At 35.4% G+C, this 25,454-nt stretch overlaps 1 long non-coding RNA gene across 4 annotated transcripts; it reads left to right on the top strand.

Moving 5' to 3' along the window:
- Window positions 1-2,112: 2,112 nt before the first annotated feature.
- On the top strand, window positions 2,113-25,240 carry LOC106046555 (uncharacterized). Of its 4 annotated transcripts, none has more exons than XR_007168548.2 (4): window positions 2,113-2,249; window positions 6,371-6,442; window positions 12,800-12,876; window positions 25,124-25,240. It is a non-coding gene; the product is annotated as an uncharacterized lncRNA (long non-coding RNA). The 4 variants fall into 4 exon arrangements; XR_001213299.3 differs by having other exon boundaries at window positions 12,797-12,876; XR_010834847.1 differs by lacking the exon at window positions 25,124-25,240 and adding an exon at window positions 13,303-13,457.
- The last annotated feature ends 214 nt before the right edge of the window (window positions 25,241-25,454 follow it).

Raw genomic sequence — 25,454 nt, 5'->3', positions numbered from 1 at the left:
TTTGGGGGGGGGGAGAGGGTTCCCTGTTCTTGACTGGAACAATGAATCATTAAATAAGTGAGTGCTTGAAGACACCATGCTGAGGAGAACTGTCTGGCATCAGTAAGCAGAGAAAAATCTGATTCCGACAGCAGCCTCATCAGCTACTACATAATTTAAATGGAAGTTGAATAATCCTAAAGGGTTTTAGAATCTCATCTAAACAGTACCATTAAACATTCTCAGAATATTTTATTGCAAATGAAGACCCCTTTATGCTCTCAAATAAATTTAAAAGGATACCTGTAATTTTATTTTTGGTGTAAATATGTCCTTCCATGATGAAATGCTAAAAGCTTTAAGAGTGTAGAATTCTATAGTTCTGCTTGATAGCACGTGAGCGCACTCAAAAGAATCCAACAGCAGTGGAAAGGTCCTACTTTCAATTTGAACACATCCATTCCTTTCTCCTACTTCTTAATCAGTCAATAACTACTATTTACAAAATTCATGCTCAGTTTAAAACTGAAAATAACAATTAAAAACAAACACATTTTAAACAGCTTCTGTTTTACTTTCCTATACTGGGAGATGGAATTTCTAAAGTATGACTCTCTGTCTCCTAACCCCCTGCACACATCTCCTTGACCCACTGTTTGATCTCTCCAGGCTTCCTCTTCACTGAAACCCTAATGACTAATTTCATGCTTGGAGTGAAAAACAAACTCCCTGGGTGAATGGCAGCAAGCACATCAGCTTTGAAAAGCTTCTGGTACACACTTTGAAACCCAGGGAAATAATTATTTTGGTTGAAGCAATAAGCTATACATTACTGCTGAAACAAAGCTAGTGTCAGGTTAAATAGACTGTCAATTATTCAGAAAACCAGAATTTTAATAAGTCAATTGGAAAGTATTCTGATTTAGCCTCAGTTGTTACAGAATTCAAGGAAGTAACATCACAGACAGTTAAAATGCTGTACATTCACAGCTTGATGCACTGTTAGGTGCTCTGTGACATCTGTTCATGCTTTTAAGACTTTTTTTTTTTTAAAAAAAGAAAAGAAATAGTAAAGACAAGTTTCAATTTTTAAAAATATTTGAGATCCACCAAAAATAATGGGCAGGAGAGTGAATGATTATGAAATACAAAAGTCTAATGACAGTTGAAAATATGCACAGCTGTAAAGGTTAAAAGCCTGATCAAATTCATGTTCCAGTACTGTTACTAACTTTATAAATGGAAAGGAGGTACTGTTTTACTAAAAGAAAACAACCAAACAAACAAAAAAAAAAAAAAAAAAAAGAAAAAAAAAGAATTTAGTTTATAATACATGTGTTCAGTCTTACAAGAAATACATGCATCCTGCAACTGCGAAAAGGTTGTTTTGGAGTCACTAATTTTGATTATTTTGCAGAAACGTGCAAGACCAGAGAAATATAATACAGTGCCTTATTTTTCACTTTTGCAGAAAATATGATATTGGTATAGGACAGAATAGATGCGGCTAATCCAGTGCTAAATATTTTAGTACTGCTACTCTGCCATGTTATGACTACAAAAAACTTTCAATATATTCATGTAAGGGAATTTTCCCACAGCTGTGTTCTGAACTATCACATGCTGTCTGCAGAAGCTGAATCAAAAGATGGTCAGCTGTGATCACGGAAGGATATTTTGATACAATGTCCAAATGAGAAAATCTACAAATGAAATATGTATTGCACAAAAAAAAAAAAAAAAGTAAACATTGTTAAACACAGACATGAGTTTCTCTGCTCTCCACACCATGAAAAGAAAATCCAAATCAGATGGAAGTGCATTTGTAGGTTATCTGACATCTCACAAAAATCCTAAGCAGGAGCTAAAATAACGTACTGATAAAAATCTTTTGGAAAAGTATGTTTTGTAGAAGCAGATTATGAGACTGACCTGGTACAAAGACCTCCATAGCAATTTGAGGTAGCTGAATCACAAATGCATCACTATCATAACGCAATTTTCAGAATGACAATCACTGCAGTCACTGCATTTATAAGAAGGACCTGGGTAAGAACTCCGGAGAAACAAAGTACCAGAACAAACAAGTCGCAGGGCAAACAGCCTTGACTCTAGTGCCAGCCTGCTGAGCTGCAGCATTCAGGGTGGAAAGGGGCTCCACAGGCCACCCTTCTCTCCTCATGGTGTGATCTCCTTTCCAGTGGCTGTGTTCACAAAGGAGGAAGCATGCATGAGCACCAGGAAGCACTCATGAAACAAACATCTCAAAGGTATAAAGGCTTTGGAAGTTCTCCCTCTCTCTCCCTCTCTCTCTCTCCTCTCTCTCTCTCTCTCTTTTTTAAACCTGAAGAGATCTGTTCAAATGAATATAGCACTTATGATTTATGATCCTGCCAAGTTTTTGATCAAATGAGCTTAAGCACTTGTCTTGAACCTGCCAGGTTAAGGATAAAGGAATTCAGTTCCTATAATTATCTCCTGTCTCCACTTTTATTCCTTCATTTGTTTATATGTGAGAGGTTACAAAGAGTAAGAAGTCAGCAGTGTCTATGAAGATCTAACATTAACTAGAGAGAGGTTTCTAGTTACATTTTTGTTTGCTAGTAAATATAAAAAAAAAAAATGAGATCACATAAATAGTCTTTTCTAATGATTCAAAATACTTTCTTTTAAATGTTTTTCTCTCAACTGCTAAACAGAAAAAAAAAAATCAGTTAACAATTAAAATCAGTTGTAATTGTTTCCAAAGGACAGTTCAAGGCTCAGGCATATACAAGAAGTTTTTTATTCTGAATTCAGAATTTTCCTGGCCACACAGCTTAGGCATAGATTGCTGGATGAAGGAGGCACATGGTCACTGTTAACACTGCATGGCTGATGATCCCCGTTGTTTTTAACTATTTCCCAGGAATATTCAGATATAAATTCGAAGTACAGAAATAAAGAAACTCTAGTGCTGTTCTAAGCCCCTCACCATTTGAAGCATTCTCCTGAGAGCTATGATATTAAACTTGAGCTTAGGATGAAATTAAAGGTAGGATGTCTTCTGAAATCAGGAATACCCCATAGTATTCATATGCAGGATATACACTACACATTATAAATAAATGGCAAGCAGGGCAAAACTCAAAACCATCAGTTACGACTAATTACAAAATAAATAAAAAAATCTGCAGTCTATCCAGAGCGAAAAGAAGTACATATTTTTCTTTACTTTGTGTGTAGCACATTAAAGAGAAGATTCACAAATGTTATACCTGCTTGTAGAGAGGATAGATCCCCTCCTCTGCTTTCATCCCCCTTTACTATTATTCCCTTTCATCCATGCCAAAGTTACACTGATTATGGGACTATTCACAGCAACATGTTAAAGCACAAATCTATTCATATTTTTGGGCTGTAAGTGAGCTTTCTTATAATGAGGAAGGAATAAGTTCATCTCTTGTGAGCAGACTACATAAAATGCCATATCTATTATCCTAGTTCCCTCATTGACAGATTTAAGAGAAATGAGTTATAGTTTTGAGTAAATGGAATTACAGGTGACTGTAGTGATTATAGGTTTATTACTATTCTACCTATCAACTTTCTGATTAGGATTCATCAGATCACTAGGCTAAAAAATCTAATATCTAATCTAATAAATCTAATTCCTGTAAGCAGTTCATTTTTAGGGAGGCATGTCTTAAACAGATGAAACCAAATTCATGCAAAAAGGATTTTGCCTGGAAAAATTCTGTTTTATTTTCCATTATGTAGCACAAAAAGGTTTGCAATAAACAGTTACAGTACAGTATTATGTGGCACTAAGATGTCAGTGGCACACAGTTGAAATCCTGTAGATATTAAAGTAAATTCAGGGTAAAGATCAGTCCAAGGTAGCGCAATCAGGGAGTGTTCTGAACAAAGGGGGAAAAAGTTGTGTGCCAGATCCTGCCATAATCAGGAAATTCTCAAATGGTCATTTAATCCATTTAGTTCCTCCAATTGCAGTGATGCCAAGCAAACTTCTTGGTGCCAGCAATCTGGTCAATAACTACAAACCAGATGCTTAGAATACATCAGCAAAACAAAAACATCTGTATAAAGCAGTCTTTCCAGGAATGGGCTAAGAGAAAATAACATGTATTTCATAACATTTTCCCACATACATTTTCTAGATCCATTCTTGTTCAGAAATATCCACCTCACCACCTTCACATGTAATTATTATGTATGCATTTCCTGCTCATTTCCATAAAACTGCTCATTATTATTCATTAACAAATAGAACTGGAAACAAAGCACATTTAAAGCAGAGTTCATTTGTCTCGTAAGAGCTGGCAGTGTAAAATGAAGCAACCTCTCTTTGTACATTAATCATTTGGCTCAGCATTATGCCGTGTTAGAAAAATACGCTTAAAGTGGTGATGGTTTAGCTACTGCGTGTGTATTGTAATCCAGAGTAGAATAATTAGGGGAACAGGTTAAGTACTCAAATAACTTATTTTTTCTACTGTTAGAGCTTGTACATGGTGTATAATTTCGGTCTGATTTTCAGATGTATTTATCAAGTGTTAGATTTTGTTTTTATGATTTAGGTAATTATTCCAGTAGCTTGTTTACTTTCAATTGTCCAAACAATTTTGTGTTTGAGCTTTTGTAAGACTCAGAATTCTAACAGAAAAAAAATCAATAAAAATATATAACTGATCTTAGATGCACAGAAAGAATAGGGGGATTTATGTCACAAGAGCAAGGAATATTTTTGCCTTTTCCAACAACAGATTTTCAAATGAGTAAGCCTCATCCAACTGCCTACTGTGAAACTCCCCAGCCACTTTTTGTAATGCCCTGTAATCCACTTTGTGCATAACGTTTGGAATACCAGAAAGGCAAACACAGAACCTCTCAAGGATTAAAAAACTGAGAGATCAAAGTATTTATCCTCCAGATGCTCCCATGAAACATGGATAGCGTCAAAACAGCAACACACATTTTTAGGATTATGCAATATACTTAAAGGAACAAGAACCTTTTCTGAAAGTTTTTACATAGTGTTGACAAGCTAATATATGAAACTGTTTATGAAAAAAAATATTTCTTCAACTTCTTCATTTCTAGTGACAGGACTGAAGATTAGAGTATGGTTGGAGAGGTATGGTTTCTCAAGCATGATGCAAGTACAAATTCTGAAACAAACTCATTCTAACTTGTCAGTAATATGTCCTTTTAAACTTATAGAAATGCCAGACAGAAAAAATAAAGTTTTGACAGATAAGGAAAAAACAACTCATGAATACAGCCAGGCTCCAAAAGGACACATCCATTTAGTCCTCTACTAGTTTTGTTTGTTCTAAAGAGGGTGCAGATTTGGAGTCTGAAGTTTTAAATCTTTCACCACAGGACACAGACTCCCGCCAATAACATCACTGATGTTAATTTAAAAGGAGAAAAAAAAAAAAAAGGTGAGAGTACCTGCTTCTAAGAGTTACTAACCACATCCAACTTTATCAGGAAGTTACAAAAGTTACATACAAACTAAATTCTGAAATAGAAAGAATAAAGCAGAGTAGAAATGGCATTCTGAAAACCAGAAGCATATATTTAGAAGGATACAGACACAGGCTAAAAATCAGTTTTGCAGAATGCATACCTGCTGTGCACATTCACACATCAGAAAAGATGCCAGCCACAGCTAGTTTCACGTAACTATAAGAATTCACCTACATCTTGCAAGTATTTCAATTTGTATTCATCTGACTTCTGTCTCTAATTTTAGCAAGCCAAAGCCAAAGCATATTCTGTGGCCTGAATTAGGACTTTTATTTATGGGGATGACAGAAACTGAGCATGAAACTTTGTCTTCTTATTGGAGGAGGACTAGATGATCTTTGAAAGTCCCTTCCAGCTGAACTATTCTATTCAGTGTGGTGGGAACTGCTGCAGTGCAGCTCTGGAACCAGCTCCACAACTGACTGGAGCATGAAGTTAGGATGGGGCTGCGATCATTTAGAGTCAGCTCAGCCACTGAAAACTGTGAAACTACAAGTGTAAACTACTATACTATCTTCCATCTAGAGCCTCTGATATGAATTTGCTTTTGCTATGAATTTACTTTTGCTATGAATTTACCCCTATATTTATTTCTTAATCTCACCATTACTCAGCTTTGCATATTTTCCAGTATTTACTCATGTTATGCAAAAACTTCCAAACTGGCAGGGTTTTAAATGGATTAATTAAAGCATTTAAAACCAGTTTATAAATAGTAGTTACTTGTTCAAGGATGACTAAGCAAAAATTTAAGAATTAAGTGTTAGCTCTTCCCTGAGGAGTTGCAAAGGTGAAGTAATACTTTCAGTTGCCCTTATAACTGACCACCCTCTGCTCCAGCTCACTTCAACTTCAGGTCTGGCTGCTGTGCCCTGGGATACACTAAGCAGTCTGACCACCTTGCAGCTAATTGAAGCACAGATTAAAGGTACATCAGCCATTCTTATCACATATTTATACGTATTAGTAATCACCTATAGGGTTGTGTTAATGTTTTTTGCAGGACTATTTTTAACATCATTATTTCAGTGGCCAAATTCCAGCCCTGTATGTTCTAAATGACATTAAGAATGAACTGTGAAAACTTCCAGAAGGGAAGCAGGAATCCAAGGGCCTTTTAAACTGTCTCTGGAACCAAGAAAAGAAAGAAAAAGAAAGTTTGCCAGCACTGAACTGAAACTCCACAATAGTTTACATGATCAGGAACTATTCTGTTTCTGCAATTGATGACTCTTCACTTTTTTCAAAACCATTTTGCAGGTGTGTTGCCTGTAGTGTGATTAGCTGTTCAAAATGAGACATGCATTTGCAAGAGTTTGTCTGCAAGTTCATAAAGCCTAAGAAAAACCCAAAAAGTTTTTCTGTGGTAAAGACATCTGTGCTAGAGTAATATGCGCACACAAACTGAGTACTGCCCTGTAGACCTCTTGAACCTCTGCTATCTCCATTCATCAAGAGTAACACCGTCAACACAAAGGAAGAATATCTGTTTTGTTTGAGATTCCTGCTTCATCAGTAGGTTACATATTCAACATTTAGCCCCTAGATTTCTTTTTCTCTTAAAAATCATTAATAATTCACTTCATAGATCAGATTTGGATGCCATCATGAATGATGATGTCACCTTCAGAAGCAAAAATGATGAGCGACTGCCATTACATACTCGGTGAGCCCTCATTCTGTCTCAGTTTACACTTCTGAGCTGTCAAACTTAATTTTCTACCAGCTCCTTGTCAGACTTCTGCTTGATGTCAGATATCAAACAATGCCCTTGAAGCTCACAGAGATGCCACATACTTCTCTGAAATGGTGCTCCCTCCACCTTCTGGAGAAGGCAGGGAAAGGGTGACATTTGTGATTTTGCTTCAAAAACAGAAAACTAATCCACCAACTCATTTGTAAACAGTTTGTTTGAAAAGCCATCCCAAATGATTAAGTAATAAATAAATAAATCAATCTGCAAATAGCAGAAATTTCTGCTTTTTCTGTCCTTGAATTACTTTCCACACACTTGGTAATCAGTGGCAGATTTGTTCTGATTATAGATTATTGAATGTGACCATTTTGTGTATAAATTCATGTCTACTTTTAAATTTAAATATATTTAAATGGTATATTCAATGAAGCAGACAAACACTTGCCATCAGTACTGCTGAAAAACACAACATCTTTTAGAATATCAGTTTCTGACATAGTGCCTCTCTAGAAAGTGAAAGAATATTTTACAGGTAGCATAGTTTTCTATGAAGTATACTATCTCCCTGATAATATTCCAACTAATTCCAGCCTTCTTTAAGTATGACAAGGGTATACCATTAAAAAGAATCCTAGCAGTAGTCTTAGATGTCCCCAGGTAGACACTAAGATTAGAAATAAAAATACCCTGCATCTATAAAACTATTTTCAGTGCCATATCATGCTTGTAAGGAGCCTGTCATAGCTCTGTCTATGGAAAGCAAGGTCCCATATCAAAATGGGACATTCACACTTCATGTATGTTCTGCAATGGGCTCTGTCCATTGTTTTCAGAAACCAGTGAGCTCTGCCCATCCTAGACATTTGCTTTCTCTTGTTCCAGCTTCCAGGATAGAATTCATAACTGCTTTGTCTTTGCATTTGCTTAGGCTTTATATGGCAATACGAATTTTATGCACCACAGCCCAACTGCACAAAATAGAGTTGATATGTGACCACTAGAGCATGCCTTCATCTTCACTTTATGGTCACTTCTCCAGCATATTTTATCTTTCTTCATTTTCCTATCCTCTTGTGCTAACAACACTCACAAAAGGAACCTTAGCTAAACACATTACTAGGAACACTTGCTAAAGCAGAGACTGAGGAGACCTGAATGTATGAAGGAAAGTAGATGTACCTGCTACCTGGCGGTATGTGCACAAATAGTACTGGGGTTTCAGCAGGGAGGCTTGTGTCTGTAGTCACAATCCCAACCACTTCTGTTTTATTCTTGCGTTGAATATGAAGTCTAAAGTCATGTTGTAAGCAAGGTTACTGACATTGTCTGGGTTAAAAATAACCATGTAAAAGGGACTTATGTATAATTTTCAAGTGGTATGTCTAGTGATATTTTCAAACATGCAATCATAATATTCTAATAAAAGAGAAAACATCACTATACATTTTTTCAGGTGTTCAATCTCAACACCAAACAAGGGAGAAGCACAAATTTACTCTGGATCAGATATGGGAAATCTCATAGATCTTATTTACTATCCTGGAAAATGTTGGTGTCTGCCCTCCCTCTAGTACTTTCTAAAAGAAGCTGTAGCATTTTATGTCAACCAGCATATAAGGAAAAAAACATTCATTCTTCTCTCTTCACTGCTAGTTCACTCTTGTGAGCTTTAGAGAGTATGCAATATTCAACTAATCCATATATATAGTCAAGTATACTTAATTATTGTACTAATAGTTATAACTCATCCACATGAAGGTAATAATGTTCTTTGTCCCATTTTTTGATTTCCTTGTTTTATCAGGGCTTTTGTCTCCCCTCATGTACAGAATCAGTAAGAAAAAAGGCATCAGACCAACAAGTTACAAAGTTTGAATACTCTCACTTGCTTTCTTAACATTAGATACTACCAATCATAGAATATCCTAGTTGGAAGGGACCCACAAAGATCATCGAGTACAATTCTTGGATCCCCAAAGTACCACTCAAAAAATCATACCTCTGTCAGGTTGAAGTTATTGGTTAAATTTTGATGCAATCAGATGCAACTTTATTTGTATATACATATATATATATATATAAAAAAGAGTAGGAAGGACCCATTTCCCCTAAAATATGATTTATGATGTACCATTACAGTTCTGTTAGAAATACTTATCCATTTCTTACTCCAAATCTATCTAGTTGAGGCATTCTCATGCACTTCGCTATGATCAAATCCATGTTATTTTGAAGTAGAGGTATTTTTATGATGAAAAGCATTGATAAGAATCTAAGAAAAAAGACATTTCAGATAAAATAAGTCACTAAAGCTATTTTGAGCACTATCCCATTAATGTTACTTTTAATGAAGAGTAAAATTAGCTACAGAAGTTGGATAATGATTATATTTAGTGATTTTTTAATACTCAAAAATAATGGACCAGATTCTATCACCACTGATTTACCAAAAAGGGGGGGGGGAGGGGCAAGAAAAATGCTATTTAAATTCACAGAATTAACTGAAAACAGACTCATCATCGTACCAGTGGCTGAACTCATCTTAAGAAAAGTTTCTAGGAATTAAATAAGAGTAGAGGCATAGCTCCCCCAGATTTACAGCAATTCTTAAATTCACAGTCATTAAAACTTTATATGTCGTAGAACTGGTAACTGAAGAAAGTCAGAATACTCCTATGTAATTGTAGCAGCTCCCAGGTCATGCTATAATTCCAGCCTATAGCAGCTCCTAACAGCTCTCAAAGAATCATCCCAGGATGGAACTTTATGGAAAGGAGGAACTTTATTCTGTCCCCAAGCCTACAGTTCTTGTTTTATTTGCATCCACAAATAAACAAAGAAAAAAAATAAACATAGAAACAAAACAACTCAGATTGGTACATGGAAGTTATGATAGAGTAACACTTTTAACAAGGAAGGGAGGAACTGACCTGTTTGTGTCTAGACAAAGTCAGTCTTGACCCTAAGGCTCCTTGGGGCAGGGTTATAAGGGTGATATAAGTGATGGGTTATAACAGCTCTGCACTAGGCAATAGGTTAGACTAGCATTGCTAAAAAAAATAATAAAAAATAAAAGTGCAAAAAGAAGGGAAAAAACAGAAATTAGTGAATTTTGTTGAGTATCTTTCCCTACTCAGCTGGCTGCAACAAAGAATGCATCAAAAGAAACTTCATTCACAGCAGATCTCTTTACACCATATTGCAGCAATAAGAATGGCCAAGTATCTTAGAAGTGTTGTACTCTAACAGATGTGACAGTATAGAGAAGACTTGTAACATTCCTTCCAGTGAAGCTATAGAAATTCATATTGGCTGCAAATCTAGCCCATTTTTATAAGACTTTCAGTGAATCACTTCTAGTAGAGTGCAGATGTTGCAGATGCATCTCTGGAGAATTTCAAATCATACATTGGGTATAGAGAATTAGCCACATCTCATAATGACATTATTTCCAGATGTCTGAAAGAGATCAGAAGAAAACTAACATCTGGTAAGTGACCAAGAATACTGTATGCTTTTATTCAAGAAATACCTCAAGTTTCAGAAAAGGGAAAATTTCTTACAAAATAGTAATAATGTACACAACATGTTTAAGAGAATATTTTTAGCATCAAGTCGTTCTACACTGTCTTCCACTTGTGAAGCGAGTATATGGTCTCCTTCCCAAATTAGGTTAGAGAATGATACCACATATAGATTGAAATCATAACAAAGAACCAGCATTCTTTACTTTCAAAACAATACAGGGGAACTGGTAACAAATGATAATTTAAATATCACCAGTACTTTAGTCATTAATTTGAATAAATTACTAAAAATTGCTATTTGGTTTTCTGAAAGTAAACATTAATGTGCCACAGCCTCATGCTCTTCTCCACTCATTTGCAAGATGGCAAACTTGCTGTTAGAGCTCTGATTCTCACAGTTGCAACCCCAAGTCGCAGAAATACACTAGGTCCTGTGCTGCAGCTGCCAGTCATACAAGCCACATCATGTAAAGTCTTAAGTTACACCTAAGTCTTGTGTATGTTACAAGCCCTGGGCTCCTGAACAAAGTTATTTTCATTCCAAAGAAACCGATATAACTGCCAATGAAGATATTTTGACAGGTATCCTGAAGAATCTGGGATATGTTCTTATTTGTATGCTGCCACTGGCATTTTATAATACAACAACAACAACAAAAAAAAGCATGTACCTATAAAAGATTATTTCCTGAAACATACAGAATAGGACAAGAATACAATAGGACAACAGAAAAAGATGACCTTCCACTTCAAGGCGACTAAGTCCCAAGGCAAAACCAAACCAACTCTCTTGACCCAGATAACCAAGCTACATAACAGAGAATTTTGAGCCTTTCTGCTGCATTGCTAGGATCACGTTCAGGCAGTTAATCATCCTGCTTGTCTGAGGCAAATGGCATTCAAAATACATTTTGATGTATTTTGGTTTCTGATGAACTGAATAAGAAAACAGAATGAAACAGAAGTCTAATTAGAAGGCAACAAGTACAAAGAGCTAGGTTAAGGCAGGTTTTCCTACAGAGTGGAATCCTATTAAATTAATAATTAGGGAGTCTTTGATTCTGCATTGTTTCTGCTAATAAGAATTGGTTCCATGTACTAACTCCAAAGGGAGCCACATGCTGACAAGAGGTAAAAGCTTCATAAATACCAGTTCCAATGTTTCCCAGTTATATTGTTTGATCTGAAATGGCTTAGAAGTGCAAGAAACCCACAACGGACGTGCACTCTGAACACCCAAGGATTTGAGAGAACTTTTTCACTGACTAAATAAGAGTCAAGGTAATAGCATATGCAGCTTTTATATTACAAATGTCTTTATTGTGAATTATCTGCAACAAAATCTAAGCAAGCGTTGTCCTTTTATTAATCTTATTTCTAGATGTTGCCCCTGAGCTGCTTCTGTGTGGCTTCCACAGAGCGTTTGAGGTCTGAAAAGTTCTCCTAGGTACTCCCAGTATAAGTTTTAAGCAAATAACCAGCTGACACATTTTAAGAGGTGACCTAATTTAAGATCCCTTGTGAACCATTAATTAATTCATCATGTTGATTTATTCCATCCATTGCCTGCTTTGTCTATTCCCATTACTTCCTAAGAAAATTAAAAATTCTTTTAATTATTAAAGACTAAAGAAGACTTATGAAGTCTTTAATTTATTAAACTATTTTTCATGGATTACAAATACATCATACGCAAGTGATTTCTCTATATTAGTTCCAATAGTAAGATAATTCATGCCTCCAGTGTCCTAGAATAATCCACTCAAAGACTGACTGAGCGTATCCTATATACTAATTCACACCACTGTTTATGAGACATGCATTGTAGGCTGTTTCTCTGACTACAACTGAGAAAAGCAAGTGGCTTCAATGGACCATTAATGTTTTAAACAAGGTTCAGCATGTCGTAGAACAAAACATATATTCCTGATTGTCCATGATACATTACTAACACTTCTAGGAAACAACTTCATAAGCAAGCTATATTTTTAAAAGACAGCTACCATCTGCTGCTTATGTTTCAAACTCAGCATGTTCTAAATTTCATTCATTTGGACAGCAGATGCAGTTGGATAAAGTCTTTCAATGGAAGTGAAGAGTCAGTCTAGTATTTCTCCAAGCTGCTGAGGAAAAGTTCCTGTAAGTGACAAACTTAATTCTTCCTTTACTTTAGCTGCTTCCCTAAATGCAAGAGAAAAGTAGAAAGCCAGGGTTGAAACTAAAGAGGACTTTTCCTACAACCAACAGTCTGTATTACAGATACTGTTCCATCTATATGACAGAGATAATGCTATGGCTAACATATTTACATTAGAGGGAAGGGGGGGGAAGACACATTAATAATTATGTGAATTAATTGTGTTATATTTTAGGCTTTCCTTCAAACTGTTAGTCTGTTTCAACTTCTCCTGTTCTCCCCCACAGATATCTAGCTCTTCCTGTTGACGAGAAGAGTTTAATTTGGGAAATTGAAAATGAAAGAAAATAGTTTTCTGTTTTTAAATCTCACCTTTTGTGTCAAATTATTTTTCTTGTCATCTAACTAGATGTTTTTGCAAAGATTAGGTTTAAAAGGAATTGTTAGTGTTGCATTATACAGCAGCATGAAAGAAGCAGAAACCAAAGAGATCTGATGTAATATGCAAAATCCCAAAGGTGAGATTTCTCAAAACATCTACTGCAGAGGTTGTAAAATACCCCAAAATGCATATTTACATGAAATGATAAAATTGAAATTTAGAAACTTCTGCATCCAAAGAACATTAAGAAAAATTAAGGAGTTAAATACACGATTATATTTAAAAAGCCCTTGGAGAACGTCCCTTGATTTGGTAACACATTCTGCCTCTAAATTACCCAAGTTACATTCGCCTGCCCCTGTACTTCCCTGAGTGGGAGAATCACTAAGCTAAGCTTTAATGCAGTTCATTATGTTTTTTTTTTTTTTCCTGAATGCCTTTATGTAGAAAAGCAATAAAAATCTGAACCCACTGAGGCTGATTTTTTTTTTTTTTTCAAATGGGAAAACACAGTATTTTAGAGGAGCAAGCACACTACACTGAGCAGGTAACTCCAGCAGAAAGATTGTTATTAAAACACCCTCTGGAAATGCTTAAAATCTTTTAATAAAGCTGTGTCTTTAAACAAAGGAATACAAGTCTTTTTGAAGACTTAGCCAGAAACAAGTGATTCAAGAAAGCAATTAAAGCTTTGATGCATGAATTTACCAATCATTCAATTGCAATATCCTATTAGCCCAATCTAAAGTCATCTAAAAAGTGGATTTGAACTCTTTTTTGTGGTTCTGCAAATAATGGATTACTTTTGCATGACTAGTCTAGCTACTGAGTTCAACCTTTTATTTGAAATTCTATGATTGTGATTGTAAATGTGCTAGATTATTGAAAATAATTTAAATTGCTGGAAAACTACACCTAAAGAATTTCCTATTGCCAAAAGTAGCTCAGAGACCTTTACTACAGAGATAACACCTTGCACCTACAGACTTCATCCAATGTGGGAGTTATAATTCCCACAATTTCAAAGTAATTCAGTAACTCTGGAGTGAAAGGCATCTATTGTGTGCATGCTGTTCTGCTTCCCAGCTCCTTGCTCAACACCTGCACCGATAGATTGATTTTAGCGATTTTCCCCTCTCAACTCTCTTCTCACTAAAAGTGGAAGAAATATTTTCTGATCCTCCTATCTGCTTTTCTTGGTAATTTTGGAAACAAACAATGTTTGTAGCATAGTGACAGGTGCACATCCTACAGCTTCCTACTGGAAAAGCACTCAGTAGCTGGGGGTTGTGGGCAGGGTGGCTGCTTTGCCTTCCACCCTCCCTCAGTGGTGGATTTTTTTTTTTTTTTTTGTCTATTGCCTGAAGTAACAAACATAAACTCTTCCTTCTTTTATATATAAGGTGACATCTCTCCTTTCTCTAACATACCTAATTCTGCACTAAGACCACAGGGTCTAGTGCAGGCTTAAGCAATTAGGTTGCCACAGTGGTGGAACAGATTGAGCAGCAGCATGCAAGTCAAAGCCTTCTTTCTCCACTGTCACCAGCGACTGGAGGCAGTGAGAGAGATATAGGAGACACAAAAGGTACTGTCTTTCATGTTTAAGCTTTCCACATGAAAACACAAATTAAGTACCAATGAAAGATGCACGCTGTGTAAGTTTCTGAGGAGTAGCTCAAGATTTATTCTTTTCTGTTTAAAACTCGAGACAAGAAACATAAAAGGACACTTAAAGTTCTCTTCTACTATTTATTTAAGACAACACTGATAATGGGGCTCAGTCTTATGCTTCATTACTTGGCAGATGCTGAGTTGGAAGGAAAGCAAAGTCCTAAACATATCCGGTACTATTTTCAGAGTTACTATTTGACAATACTCATGTCTACCTTCTGATAAGGTAAAAATGCAGTTCTTTAATTTCCTTGTGCATAGTTCCTTCTGTTCTCCATAAACAAAGGACTCAAAAGATCCAAACTTTAAGCACATTTCAATAAGTTTTAAGGTTGTGTGTGTATAAATACACACATTTTTTCAAAATCAACATATGAATCTCTAAAATTCAAAAATAAATTTCAATTTCAAAATAGCATTTCCACACAACCCCTCTAAACTTAAATAACAAGATTTGTTTGCAATTGGCTTGTTGAACAGTTCTCCTACTTTCTGCAAAAACAGACAGCTGCTAAGAACCGCTGCAAAATAAGATATTTTCATAACATGCAGAACCACACAGATCACTTTTATATACCTGAGACTGGCTAGGGTTTCAGGCACTTTTCAGCCATGTTCTGGCTATCTGGTAACATTCTGCAAGGGATGCTAAGTAGAGAAATCACTTGTGACCTATGGCAGAACCACATTTTTAGATTGATTTACCACCGTGTTGGCTTCAGAGAAAATCTACTGATTTGTGTGTGCTACAGATGGTTTTCTTTCATTGTCATACACTGACACTTATTTTAATAACTTTCCAATTATACCCTTCTTTCTTAGGGGAAAGGAGTAATGCTTGCTAACCTTATTCAGTTATTGTTTAAATGAGCGCTGAAGTAAATCTTTGTAGCACAAAAATATGTTTATTTTATTTTAATACGCATATTAAAAAAGAAAATACCATGGTCTGTTCCAAGATTTTATTTGGAACATCTTCAACATTCTGTTCTTCGGTAGAATTAGTCCTAAATCTTACTGATGACTAAGTTTGTTTCTCCCTTGTGTGCCATGTTGGCATACCGCCACCCTTTTCAGTGGTTTGTTTGGTTTTGTGGGTTTCTATTCAGCTTTGTGTTTTCTAGCAAAATGGAGAGATTTGAATGGGAAAAAGCAAGCAAACCATTTTTATCCCAAATTGCATTTTGAACCATTCAAATCAAGAAAAAATTATCTCCCTAAACATAAATAACCCTACTAATATATATTACTAGAACTTGGTTCCACTGGCTTCATAACCATCCTCCCCATAGTCGCAGGCTGCCACTCTTGGCCTTTTCTCTGCCAGACAGAGGAGTCAACCTGTCTCACGAGACCAGGAGTAACATCTTTACAGCCCTCCAGGGCATCCTTTCCAGTTTTTCAACAACCTTCTTGAACTGTTTTCCAAGTGCTTCACCTGCACCGAGCGATGGAGTACATCCTTGGTCTTACTTTTGTTTTATCTTTATTTTATGTATACTTTCTTTGACATTTATGATACAAACTATCCTATAAACATGCAAGTACAGGAGTTCTTGGCAAGCAATCAAACTTTGTCACAGATGATTGTAATGACTTAACCGGTAAATGACAGAGAAAAGGCAGAGTTTCAATCTCAGCGTTGAATATTTTCCAGTTCAGCTAGAGTTTGGTAGCAGCTGAGGGACAAAAAGATACATTTAGACTGAGAATACCCCAACATGTACATCTGAAGCATAAACAAGTATTAAAAGCCATTTCTTCTTTGTTTTGCACAGCACCGTATAGTATGACATTATCTGATTAACCATGAAGAGCTGCTTCTGTAACTGTAAAAGCCAGAAGGGAGTTCAAATATAAAGCTATGCTGTATATATTTAAGCTCTTTGAACTTGTAGAGTTCTTGGGTTGAATTTGATTATGTCCAAGCTTGCAGGGTTATACTTAGCCATAGGCTGAAAAAAAAACCACCTTAGACAGATTATAGTTTTGTGTAAGATCTAATAAGTCTTTTAAGACTTCAGCTGCCAGATTCCAAACTGTAAAAGCAAACTAAATATTGTATATTCTCATGAGATATTTAAAAAATTATTTTCTTTTAAAATTGCTTCGCTTAAAAAAATAAATGACAGTATGCTATGTTTCTGCATGCAGCTATAAACATAGCAGTTAAGCTCTTAAATGTTATAACTAACAAAATATATCTGGATCTATTCTTCTATATATAACTTAAGGTACTAGCAGCTAAAATACATTGATATCAACTCTGCCTCAAAGCATTTTTTTTTTTTGCTTTACTATCAACTTTAACATGTTTCCCTGGTTTATTCTATCTGTCTATAATCATAAGAAAGTAGCAGAGGAGCAGTTGATTACAAAAGGTTTTTCCAATGAAGTTTATCAAAAATTTAAGTTATTAATTGCACATTTCTCAAGATTTAACATTGAATTGTTTTCTTTTTATTGAGGTATATCAACATTGTAATTCCTGTGAATTAGAATTCAGAGTGGCATTCTGAAGAGAAAAAAGTACTTATATTGAATCACTCCAAGTGTCATACCTGGGAGAGGACAGAGGTGTTTTGAGGTGGAGAGATTCCCCTTATTTTAGGGCTGTATTCAGCACTTTTTATTTTGTAAGAGCCAGCCTTACAGGAGGGATATAGTTCCTTCCGAGATGTGAAAATATTTGTTCAAATACCTTCCTCTTCACAGGGATATTTTCAAAACGGTCTTGTCAGTGCGTATCCACTGTCACAGTTTGAAGCTGAATGGGTCATCAACACAACATGGATTTCCATATATTAATTTTTATTGAGATTCACTATTTATTTGTAAGCTCCTCAGAGACTTGTCAGTTTCCAACAATCTAATGGTCTAATCTGAAAAGTTTCTTGAAATCTAGATATCTCAAGGACTCCCTCCAGGCTGAAATCATAAGATCCCAGTAAATACTTCCTTTCTGACTTTTGTTTTCTTTAAATCTTCAAAAATCTAAGCAGCATCATTTTCATTTTGTTTGCAGTTAGGTGGTTTGGGATTTCTTTTGAAACTAAGTATTCTTAGCAGAGCACTACGTATATTCAACTATTTATCCCACTCTTGTAGTTTGGATTTAAAGATAGCTTTGCAGAAGTTAAGTGACAATTCTGAAAGTCTACCAATGCCATTTACTTTTCAAGAAAAAGAAACCAAACACATCAACTTTACATGCAATAACAGAACAAAAGTCTCATTATTTTACATTGCCTGGGACAGAGACTGATTCTCTGCAATTTGTTCAAAATACCTAAAATTGCTAAATAATTACCAGCTTAATTATTGAAATAGCAAGATTTGCAGGCTTAGAACTGAGCTTTTCACTGACTCTGAAAAGTATTGCCTTTTGTTTATTCTAAAGCAACCTTACTAACTTCAGTGACTGCTCCCCAGTTGTATCATTCAGTTCCACGTTCACCTTCTACAAATCAAAGAGTTTTTAGTCTCTTCTTGGAAGGCAACTGCTGCATTTCCTTAATCATTTTAGTTGCTTTCATCCATAACTTTCTCTAATTTCATCATATTTTCCTGAGAAGTAGCAAGCAAGACTGTACACAACACTATAAACTTCGGAATGCCAAGATTTTATATATTAGTAAAGCAACGTTCTCTGATGCTTGAAGAGTCATATGCAGTCCTGTTGTGGAATACACAATGGATCAATACAAAAGGAAGGGATAGTAGAGTTGTATTTGTTAAAATGATCCCACTGCAAGTATGCACTTGTTGCCCTTTTGTAAATAGTTGCGACATCACAAATTCTGTTTAGCAAACAATACACAGATTTTAGCAGAAGTTACTACATAACAAGATGTTAGGAATGCGAATACTCCAAAACAGGGAAGAAAGGATAAAGAAGCTGTATTGCCATAGTCGGAATCACAGCTGCTCTAAAAGTCAATATTTAGGACGGACCAACATACCAACAGTCCCAGACAAAAACTATCACAAGATGTTCAGAAGCTAAACAATGTTTTTTGGAAAACTCAGGTAAAACTAGAGAGTCATCTCTAACTCCTTCTGTTTGATAGAGACTGGGCAGGAAAAAAACCTTGCCAAGATCTATCAAGAATTCTTCCTCATCTTTTAAAAGTACAGCACATCTTCTATGAGTGCTTTCCCCTAGGCAACACCCACAAAATCTTATGGCTAGCTGCTTTGAACCCTTTGATCCCATGCAACTTCAAAAACTACCTAACGCTTCCTTTGCTTTCAAGAGTAAGCACATCTCCTGAAGGCAGACAACACACAGGCAGCAGGAAAGCCATGCAACTAATTTATAAAATATGGAAGCACAACCATGCAATCTGTCCTCACCAAATCAAAAAGGGCAGCAAGAAACACAGATATCCTCAAGACCGGATTTCACTACACACCTCTGCAAACTACACTTACTGCTTTTAAGACTATGCTCGTACATTATATATAGCTGTAAAAGCAGCAAACATTTCCAGAAAGGAAATCAAAATTATTTTGGGGAAATTAAAATTATTTTAATTTCAAATTTTTAAATAAGTAAATAACTGTAATAAGTCAGTATCAGATTCTAAACTAAGGATACGCTGTTTGTAAACAAGAAGTTAGATGCTCACGTGTTCAGAAACTGGTGACACGCTCTGGAAGATTGAAGTTTGAGGAAAATAGGACTATGTTGTTCACACTGGAAAGCAGTGCTGGGCAAGGCTGTGTATGGATGAGGGCTTAAAACTTGCTCTGCTTCATGTGTCCTTCTGCAGCTAATTGCAATGAATACTACTTCACGTGCACATCTACAGCCGTAATCACAGATGGCCAGCACACAAAACAACAGTTAAATGCAGGGAGAACTGAAAAAGTTCTTCATCTCTAAGGATTTACCCTTCTACTTCATTATGGGAGAATGTTGCTGACCCTTTCAAGAACTAAACACACTTTAATGAGTAGTTTTACAGTATAATAATGTAACACTGGTACTGTATCATAATGAAAAATCTATACCCATCTTGCTGCTCCAATAATTCAAAGATCTAAAACAGCATTTCTTTTGTCTGGATGTCATTGACGTCAAGGCCAAAACTCCTTTTACTCTAGTAGGCTGAGAAATAATAAAATAAGGAGATATTTCTTGATATTTCCTGTGCCTTTTTTTTTTTTTTTTAAGAAAGCTGTTGCACAAACTTCTGTAGGAATCTCACATACACTTCAGTAGTCCTAGCTGTACAGTCTGTAAACTGGTTCCGTACCAGAACACGTTGGGATTGTTTGATGTGCCTTATGAGAAAAATATTCCTGTAAGTAGTAAATAGCAGAAATATTTCTCATTTCCATTTAGACCTGTAAAATTGTGTACAAAAACAAGCTTCCATCTGACTGCAGACATTTTTTTTGAAGAGCAGAAAAGACAGGAGGGATTTTATTTTTCAGGCTACACCAATCAGAAACATTTAGCTTAGTAACTATAAGCTTTAGCCTGAAAATTAACATGCATAAGGTTCATCTCGACTTTCAATGAAATATTTCCCAGAAGCATAAGTACACATCCAAGATTCCTCAGCTGTGTTCATACTGCCTTAACTTGTCCTTGTCAATATGGACTGGAACCTGTGGTAGGAGAGGACAATCCACTTTTCTTGATTTCCATTCAAGCTAGTCTCAGCACCACCAAAAATGTATACTAACATTTTCCCAGCCAAAGTCATTAGATCAAGAGTTTTTCAAGCATAAAGGCATACAGATTTATTTCAACATTCAACATATTTTGGCTGCAATAGAAAGACAAGCAATTTTAGACTACTTTGCAGAATCACTTTAAACGAGCTGCATTCTTCTGCTAAGCAAATATGCCTGAAATTTAAAGACTCAAAGTTTACGGTCAACTCTACAGAGCTTGTAAATCATACAAGTTCAGTTACTCTGCAATGACAGAAATAATAAAAAACTATTTGTTCATCACAGGAATTTTACATTTTATAGTTAATATTTTTCCAGCACAGCAATTCATTTTGATGATTAAAAAAATTCTCATTGGTCTGGCAAAAGTTAAATAAAATACAGGATTAAGTATTTAAAATATGAGTTCCTAAGACCTTAATTTGTATTAATGCCCCCCTTTTTTAAGTTTTTGACAGAATTCCATTCATAATGAAATGTTCAGAAGTAATTATTTCTCTTTCTTCTGTGTGAATTATGAGAATTATTTATATACTCAATCTTAATATCATAGCTTCATTGCCTAATAGGAAAAATCCACAGGATATGAATCATTCTGAGAAAGAATTAAAATCTTTTCTTCTGTTTTAAATAAAAAAAAAGAAAGATGAAAAGATTTCTAATGACATAAAATCCACACTGCTGCAGGCTCTGCTTGCAAATCAGAGCTCTTCCTATGTAAGTCAGAGTTACTGGTTAATACTTCTAGTCTCCTTGTCTGTAAAGCTATAAACTGCAATGCTATAATGATTAGTTAATGAAATAGTGGAGTGATAATGAGGCTATAAGAAATGTTAAGTTAAATTATTAATTAAAAAAGGTAAAGAATAAGTAATGAAAGCAGCAAGTTACATAGCCCTTTTTGTAAAAGAATGGTCAAAAGATATAAACCTAGCAGCAGTTTAGCACCTAGCCTTCAGCCTGCGGTCACGTTGTAATGAAACTCCTGACATTACAAACACATTCATTTGACAGTTGTTCTCACTCATAAAATAATGGGCCATGCACAAAGCTTATTACAAATTGCAGATAAGCTGTAAAAGACATAAAAATTTCTACTGACATTTATTGCCAATGAGTAGCTTGAGGATGTTGATACATATTGATAACAGTCTGCTTTGTGACATTTTGAAAGTTTACTCCTCATTCACTTGCAGAATATGCAAATATATTTTTCTACCATATCTTCAAGTCATTAAGTCATTGCAATAGCCACCTGTATTTTTAATGGATTTTTACCTATTTCATAGGTATTATTCCATGTGTTGTATACGCTATCCCCCACAAGATGATTTGTCTAGCAGGAAAAAAAAAGTAGATTCTCATGAGCACTCAGATAAATTATAACTGCTATGAGAATTTGTTTACAGATAGCTTGTATCAGCAATAAATATTAGCGTTTCTATATAAAATCCTTTGAGAGATGACAGGATTGTATGTCTGCCAATATAGATAAATAAATACACACACATATATGCCAGACAGCTTCAAATGAAAGCAATTCTACCTGCACTGCCCCCAGTTTTATTTATTGTATAGCAACAGCAAGGAAAGTATTTATTTCAGACAGGTGACCTCAGTAAAGGGCTGATCCTACTCCCACTGAAGCAACCTGTATGTTTGCTATTGTCTTTCTTAGCACAGGAGAATCCAGCATCAAGCACCCAGCACACATGCAATTCAGCTGTGCTGAGGGCAGAGACTGTACATCATCTTTGCTCCTTTGAAACAGAGCTGGTAACAACTTTATTTTTTAATATTTAGAACACTACAGTGTTCCAATAGTTTTAATCATTGTAACTGAAACTTGGCAGTGCTCTACCTTGCACCATTTCACTGCCTGATAAATTTTCATTTAAGGAATTCAATTATCTGAATTTGGGAAGAACATTTAAAATCTCTGTGGACACTGCACTTCTGTTCTTTTCTGAATCTGGTAAAAATTTGACTATGGATCTTGTTTTAATACATTGCAGAAAACATCGTAAAGCAGGGTCTGTGAAAACCGGAAAAAAATAATAACCATTTCTGTGGTAAGATCAACACACTGGCGTGGGGGGGGAGGTTGTTTGTTTCAATAATATCATGACAATTTCTAAAACACAGTTCATAATATATTAAGGCTAGAAAATGTGTTTTACTATTTCAGAAATTAAAAACAAGTGGACTGAACAGAAGTGTGGTTTTCTATTAAATAGCATTAAAAATACCAAGGGAAGATTTTATCTGTCACACATGAAAATACATTTAAAGTGGGTCTCACTGTACTAATCCAGTCATTGGTTTAGTATCTACAGTCCCTTTAGGAAATGTCACAAATCCACAGGATGTCCTTTTGCATCAAATTTTGCATTTGGATCTTTGATTTAACAGATAAAAGACAAACCTACATTTACCCAGACAATTCCAAAATTACTTTACATCTGTATAAGCCTAGAAATAAGTTATTCTAGTCAGCATATTGTATAAATTATGATCAATTATTTCACTTTCAAAGAAGCTTTTTAAGCCAGTCAAAAATAATTTCTCTGAACGATCACTAGGGTTCCACACTTCATTTCAGAAACTCATGACACACTTGGAATATGAATCATCTGTTTATTTTTAAAGACAAATTTAATGTCCCCAAAATGTAACTTTTGAGTGGCAATTACAGCAATTTTGATTGCTTTGAAGTGAGAGACAATGAAATCAAGTGTTCCAATATGAAAAAAGATTATTAAGTTGTGTGCAACAGCTTTTTATTAAAAGTTATTTACCACCTGCTACTTTTGTGAATTTTAACTTCCCAATAAAAACTGAGGGAGAAGAGTTTGGTCCCCCTGAAGCTATAAGGCAAAATGGCTAGCTCTCTTACCTGCATCCTAACCTTTCCAGAAAATTAGTCGTGTTCTACAGATCAAATGACCAAATATAATTGTACGATATACCTTCTTGCAATAAATGTATTAGCAAAACTACAAAAAGCTTCCTCTGGTCTGGGATGAGGGACAGCTAAAAGCTGCATACTGACTAGAGACTCAAAGAGAAAACATCCTTTTTGAGCACAAATCACTCAGCTCCAACAAATATGCATTAATTAAGACTTTTTAGTACATCGCTCCACTGGGAGCCGTCAAAAGCATTTGCTACTTACAATCCAAATGAAAAAGCCAGTAAAATAGAGCATAGGTATAAAGAAAAAGAAGGGAAAACAGAGCTTTCTTCCCCAAATGAATTAGCATTAGATTCAGAAAACCAAGTTGCAATTTAGGATAACACTGAGAAAAAGTGTTGCTTTGAACTCTAAAACTCCAGTTCCAATAGCTGATCATAGAATATCCCAAGTTGGAAGGGACCCGTAAGGATCATCAAGTCCAACTCCTAGCTGTAATAGGTCTTAGGAATTATAAATAGGACAGGCCAAAATAACTGAAGAAAGTTAAATATAGATGTGAAAAATTTGTCTTACTTTTGATTCCAATCTTGTCATAGAAATCCTGACACTGAATAGTGTCCAATGAAGCCTTTCCTTTGTGATAAAGCCAGCCTGAAGCTGGGGACTAGGACAAGAAGGTTAAACAAAAAAACAGTGTATTATTCCAATGGAAAAAGCAGAACAATAGAGAGCAAGAAATACAAGTTACTGTGATGGAGGTACACATTTGTTGCAGTAAATTGCTAGGGCTTTCAGAACAGTAATTTTCAGGCTACAGAAGGACATCAACACATTCTTTCAGATACAAGTGTTGGAGAAAAAGGATTTTCTTCCAGAGAAGTGGAATGCTTTGTTTGAGAGGCAGTGGAGTAATTCCTGCAGCTTGGTCACAACCTAAGACTGCTTACTTAGTGTAATTGTACGTTCACAGCTAGTCACTTCTTTTCCTTAAATAGTTGCTTTCTTTTTCCAACCACAGAAAATGGAATCCCTGAGAATGAAGTAAAATCAAAAAGTACTTACATACAAAATATGCAATTCAAAATAAAGAACTACTTCCAAGAAAACTTTCCCTTCAGTTCAGAATTTTTTTTTCCATTTTTTCCCCTTCCTTTCATCCATAACTGCTTCTATTTTACCCACACAATTTGAAAATCTGAGACTAATGTGACTGATGTTGTTTGAATATGATGATGAAGATAGCACCTCCCCATTCCCAATTTAGGAAAGCATTGTTATTCTTAAGCCCCGAATACATTAATAAAAATCTAAGCGTTCTAGGTTATTTCTACTTACTAGAACATATACCATGATTCACAAATAACCAGCTCTCACATACTTTCAACACCTTTCATAAAAACCCAAATCATCTTTTTCAGTATAGCTGCAATGAATTTGGGGTATGTTGAATTCCAAAATGTCTATCTGTTTTAAAGCAACTTCATCAGGTATTAAAAAATACACAAGATTTTAAACCCGCTGGACAATATATAGGGTAATCTTTAAAATTTTTGTATAGTTCTGAGCACTTTCTCATCTTTCCTTGCAGCAAAGAAAAGGAGTATTCAGAAGGAAATAGAGTGGAGTCCAACGAAGATTATTGCTTCCACAGGAAGACTTCCAAGGAAGTCTCTCCCCATTGCTCACAGAAAAAGCAAGTTCTCTCTTGGTAAATGACTGCTTCGTCTACATGATAGAAGGAACAAAACCTAAGTTACTTCCCTGAGCTCATTAATCATAGACAGGCATTCACTGCAAAAACATCTATGTCGTTTTCACACAATGCACTCATTACTAATTTAATACAATTCCTAGTTACTATTCTGCTATTGAATATACAACCATGGTAAACAGACAAAAAACACCACCACCCACAAAAA

Source organism: Anser cygnoides, chromosome 13 (genome assembly GCF_040182565.1).
Source record: "Anser cygnoides isolate HZ-2024a breed goose chromosome 13, Taihu_goose_T2T_genome, whole genome shotgun sequence".
NCBI lineage: Eukaryota > Metazoa > Chordata > Aves > Anseriformes > Anatidae > Anser > Anser cygnoides.
This window is presented reverse-complemented; position numbering and strand designations above follow the sequence as displayed.